We start from the raw sequence: 6,001 nt of genomic DNA, 5'->3' as shown, positions 1-6,001 counted from the left end.
ATTTAAAAGAGACAGATAGACAGACACCCAACTTAACTCAGTGACCACATCTCGCTCTGAGGTATGTGCAATGTCTACTTCCCAACATTTGAGGGCAAGAGCTCATATTCTAACAAAAAATATCAATAACTCTGGAGGAGCCCAAAGCTGGATGGATCTTAGGGATCACTTCCCTTTGAAGCCCATCCTTTCTGGCATCTTTTATTTTCTGAGTCTGCCCCTTTCTTATCTTCAGGGATATGACCTTACAGGCTTATTAATTTGCATGACTGCCCTTGTTATTTTCAAAGCAAGCCTATATTTGTGTGGCTTATGTTCCTTTCACAAGTTATTAACAATGAGTCTGAAGAGTCTTCAGATCCTTCTCAAATAAAGGTGTTGTATAGAAAACAAAGGAGCTATGAGGGCAAATTAGAAAGGAAAACACCGGCTGGATGGTGGTGGCGGTGGCGGTGGCAGCTGCAGCACAGGCCTTTAATCCCAGCACTCAGAGATGCAGAGGCAGTCAGATCTCTGTGAGTTTGAAGGCAGCCTGGTCTATGGAGTGAGTTCCAGGACAGCCAGGGCTATACAGAGAAACCCTGTCTGGAAAACCAAAACCAAAACCAAAACAAAACAAAAAAGAAAACAAACAAAGAGAAAACGTCTTTAGCAAAGAAGATGCATGTGAGAGCATGTAACCCAAGTAGAAGAACAGAGAAACTAGGCTATTGTGTAAATTCTTACCAAATTCTCATTTTAAATACTTGCCAAGCTATTTTAGGCAACCGGAAGCTATGCTATTTGGTAATTTTAGCAAGATTTTCCTCCCTGTCTGTTCAGGGCTTAGCATAGAGACAGGTGTGGCCTTCAAATTGCAACAGGATATGAAGACAAAGACGCACACACACTATGTGAAATACAGGTTAAAAAACAGTGACATTGTATTTAATCTGGCTTAAGGCAATTTTCCAGATGAGCGTTTCTATTAAGCACACAGAATGACCTCTGAAAATTCTGGAAAGGAGGCAGGAAGCCAAGCAATCAGCTTCTCACTCGAACTGCTACAGAAGTGTTTGCCTGAAAATTCCCTTCAGAGCCTTCCTGGCCATGGCTTGTCAGACTGCAGTGGTTGCCTCTGGAAAAATCTCTCCACTGGGGAAGTCGAATGATGGAGGTGTTTGGACTCATGGATTTATACACTGCAGTTATACAGTAGAAATTGTAGCCCAAGATTTATCAACTATTGTCTGCTTGAAACATATATTTGTGTGTGTGTGTGTGTGTGTGTGTGTGTGTGCACAACCTTTGAAATTTTTATTTTAGATGTCTGTATGTGTGTGGGTGCTTGCACATGTGTAGATAGATGCACACGTGCTTACATGTGGAGGCCAGGAGTCTTTGCATTTTATTAGTCAGGAGCTGTTCACTTTGTTGTTTGAGAGAGGATCCTCCCACTGGAGCCTGCAGATTAGGCTAGGCTGGTGGGCCAGCAAGCCTCAGCCATCTTTGTGTCCCTGCCTCTCCAGTTATGGGATTATGAGTGTGTGCATCACCACACTTACCTGTTTACATGGGCACTGGGATTCAAACTGAGGCTCTCATGCTTGCATGGCAAACAGTTGTTGATAAAGCTGTCACTTCAGCTTCCTGTGTGGACACATGCTTAACTAAGGATTACTGATGTATAATTCACATGGGTAAAGTGTGCTGGGTTTTGATGTATAATTCAGTGAGGTTTGACAAATGGATAGTAATGTGATGTCTACCATAATTAGAAAAGAAAACGTTTCTCACATACCGTAAGAAATGTCTCAACCCTTTTTACAGTCAGCTCCTATTTCACCTTTCAGCTTCCATACCACAAATAGATATGCTATCCATGCACAGTAGTTTTATTTATTTTTTTTCCAGAAGGTCCTTGGCATGGAAAAACATAGAATGTAGCCTTTTGAGTCTGGCTTCTTCAGTTTTCCTTTTAAGGACAGTTAATGGGTTTCAATTATTCTAGGGCTTTGTCAGCGCTCTTGAGGCTTTCTTCTCGCGATGTTATTTTCCTTGGGGCTGCACAGGGGCCCATGGGACCTAGTGGCTTGGAGCTGCCATGAAGTGGGAAGGAGGCCCACACTCTCAGTCCTACTCTCCCAAGTGTGGAAGTTCCCTCCCTCCTGACTGTGCAAAGGCTTTTCCTCAACTCTGTACCTTGTGCCTTTGAGCATCTCTTACTCAAGTGAGACTCCGTGCTAATTCATGGCACATGGGGGTGTCTCTAGGTGCAGATTTAGAGTCATGCAAAGCTGATTTGTCTCTTATGCTGATTACTACCAGGATGGCTGGAAGCAGGTGCCTTTCACTTTCCCGAGACTCAATGTCATTTCCTGTATGATCGTTCTGTATGACCACCCAGATAAGAGTCTTTTTTTTGGGTGAATTAAATGATGCAAAGGATATAAACTCTCCGGCACACGCTCTGCCCTTCACAAACAGTTACCTCTGTTTCTTACTTTAGATTTTAGGTTCAGAATAGCCATTATGTTGAAAAGGTAAAAAAGATAGCTGGGACCAGAGGTTACATTTTTATCTATGAAAGCTGTTGCAAGCAGTTTCTCTTTGTGCGGGAACACTTTGGCCTGAAAGAGTTGCAAGAACATTCTCACTTTGTCCCTGCATCCAAGATTGGTTCTTAGACTTGATGCTGCCCGTGCTTTGACAGACCAATGAGACCAATGAGAGCAGCAGAAAAGGAGCTCATTGACGTTTTCTTTTTAATTTAGTTGGAGGCTAGCTTCACTGTGCTCCATGGTTAAGTTTAAAATAGATGCTTGTGTTTTCCACTTGCATTTCTGTAGCCAACAGGGATATCAGTCTTCAAGATGGTTATTATTCTGCAAGTCACTTTTAGTTAAGTATGGCGGCTACCTTTTAGGATTTGCTAAGTTAGAAGCCATAGTGGTATGCTTTTTCTTTCTAAGCTATGAAAGAAGAGAGGCAGAGGACAGTGTGTGGTCACCTTCAGGATGACGTAGTTAGAATCTGGGTCTGAGCCTTTCCTCATCTCAAGCAGATGTCATATCATGACGGGTAATTAGTGTTCTGTGTTCCTGAATATCGCATAGCAACAAAAGGGTGAATTGTAGCATACCAGAAAATAAAATGCAAGCACATTTCTAAGGCATAGTCCCAACCAGTAAAGCCAACCAGCTGGCCTGGCTCATGGGGAAGGCATGCTATTTAAGTTGTCAGCTCATTGCCAAGCCCCACATTGGGAGCAGGGGATGTGCCCATTTGTCTCTGAAATTTGCATCTGTTCTTGGAGCTCATTGGGGGGGGGGGGAACCACCCTTGGAATCAAGGTTCATGGTGGAGAAAGATGACCTTTGGTGTACCCAAAGAGGCTCTTTCTCATAGGGTGTCACCCAAGGATTTCTTAGAGCCAGGGGTCACACTATAAGGATGATTTCACAGACCTGAGCTCTCATGAGAATTACTAAAGGAAGCCCTATGTGGTTGAGAGCTTTCAGATGGTTTGGATCTCAGTGGATGTGAGGTGACAGAGGATAAGATGGAATGATGGGTAGGTCAGGGTTCAAGTGCTGCCAAAGGAATTAGATTCTTGTGTTTCCAGCCAGGAAATGTATTGTGACTGCAAGTCTCTCAAATTTTCTTTTCTTCTTTCCCTCTTTTTAAAATTCCTACTTAACTTTCTTGAAAATGATAAAGAAACATTAGGAATACAACTTCAATTGCTTGTCCACTGTGGTCCTTTGCAAAATGCCCAATGCTTTTGAACCTATTAACACAGCCATTACCCCATGTAAACACTCAATTTTTTTTCTTTTTTGTTGGATTCTGCCTACCAACTGTATGTGCTTTTGAAATGTAGTCAAAAATTCTCTCAGTGCTTTTGTGGTACTGGGGATTGTAGTCAGGGCCTTGAACATCCTAGGCAGCAAGTGCTCTGTAGTTGAGCTACACTGTCAACCTTCACTAATGTTTTTATATAGGTGTTATTGGTGACATGCTTTCACTTTAGTGGATATTATCAGGTTTTATCTTAAGGATATAAAGAGCTTCTTTAGCTGGGGTTCTGCTAACTCTATTAATCAAGCCTGATTATTCAGTGGGGCTATGTCCAAATACTTTGCAAGACAGTTTAAGGGAGAAAAAAAGTTTATTTTGGTTCATGATTTGAGACTATATAGTCCGATATGACAGGAAGGGCATGGTGGTGCTGCCTCTGTGGTAGCATTAGTGTCTGACCACTGTTAGCTTGTATCCTACTAGGCCAAGAGTCAGAGAGAGACCTCTAGAAAAGGGGCCCAGCTATCACCCCTGTCCTATTGTTTCTGCTACTTCAATAAATACCATGTCCAAAATCATCTGGGGTTTATTTCAGTTTACAGATGATAGGCAGTCATCAAGAGAGAAGCCTGGGCAGAAGTGCCAGACAGGGGCAGGAGACAGAAACTACAGAAGAACATGGCTTACTGTCTCGCTTGTCATCCAACACTCGCTCTCATTCTAATGCTCAACTAGACTTCTTACATTTCCCATGGCTCACTAACTAGGGATGGTGATGCCCATAGTGGGCCTCCTGCATCAATTAGCAATTAAGAAAATGGCCCACAGATATGCCACTGGCCAATCTGATTCAGGCCATATCCCAGTTAATATTCCTTCAGATAACTTTAGACTGTGTCAGTGTGAAATCTGAAGCTAACTGGGAAAGCCCCTAAGGCCTGCCCCCTGGTGACCCACTTTCTCTGCTGTGCCCCACTTGCCAAAGGTTTCATAACCTTCCAATACAGTGCCAGTATCTGGGGACCAAGTATTCAAACACACGAGGCTGTAGGGAACATTTTACATTCAAACCATAATAAATGGCTTGGCACAGCAGCGTGCTTTTTCTCCTTCAGTTCTGTGGCACCGATTTCACTATTTAATCCTCATTAGTATTTTTTTAAAACTTCTTCCTCATTATCAAGACCTTTTCTTCTCTACTGCATGTTCCAGGTGTGTGTGTGTGTGTGTGTGTGTGTGTGTGTGTGTGTGTGTGTTGCCACCAGGGTTTATTTTCTTCCTTCTAAAATGATTCTCTACCAAGCAGTGACTCCAGGACTCAGGCTTGTTCCACATAGCTGCTAAGGTCACTGCAGCTGTTTATATAAAGCAGCTAGCTAGGAAAAGAATGGAAGGCATCTTATATGGAAGGTTGACTCAGCTCTGATCTGAAAGCAATGTATACCATTCCTTTCTGCATCCATTCATACAGGGCCATAGCTAGCTGAAAAAAAAAAGAGTGGGATATGTACAGTTTACTGGGTACACAGGAAAGAGAAACATGGCTTTGGTGTCATCAGTCAGTCTGACTTACCACTGAAGGTATAACAAGGAAAGGATTTTTAAAAACTATGTTATTAATTTACTCATATTACATCTCAATTGTTATCCCATCCCTTGTATCCTCCCATTCCTCCCTACCTTCCATTTTCCCCTTATTCCCCTCCCCTATGACTGACTGAGAGGGACATCTTCCCCCTGTATATGCTCATAGGGTATCAAGTCTCTTCTTGGTACCCTGCTATCCTTCCTCTGAGTGGTGCCACGCCTCCCCATCCAGGGGATCTGGTCAAATATGGGGCACCAGAGTTCATGTGAAAGTCAGTCCCCACTCTCCACTCAACTGTGGAGAATGTCCTGTCCATTGGCTGGGCCTGGATAGGGGTTCGAAGTTTACTGCTAGTATTGTCCTTGGCTGGTGCCATAGTTTGAGCAGGACCCCTGGGCCCAGATCTGCCTGTCATAATGTTCTACTTGTAGGTTTCTAGGACCGTTTGGGTCCTTCTATTTCCCCATTCTCCCTTGATTCTCTCACCTAGAGTCCCAATAGGAAGTTTTCCCCCTCTGTCTCACTTTCCTGGTAAGTAAAGACTTTCATGGGACATGCCCCTTGGGCTAGTGTCCAGATACAAGTGAGTAAACACCATTTGACTCTTTCTGCTTCTGGGTTAACTCACTCATT

Source organism: Acomys minous, assembly GCF_964271855.1.
Source record: "Acomys minous genome assembly, chromosome: 18".
NCBI lineage: Eukaryota > Metazoa > Chordata > Mammalia > Rodentia > Muridae > Acomys > Acomys minous.
Note: the sequence above shows the minus strand (reverse complement) of the source record.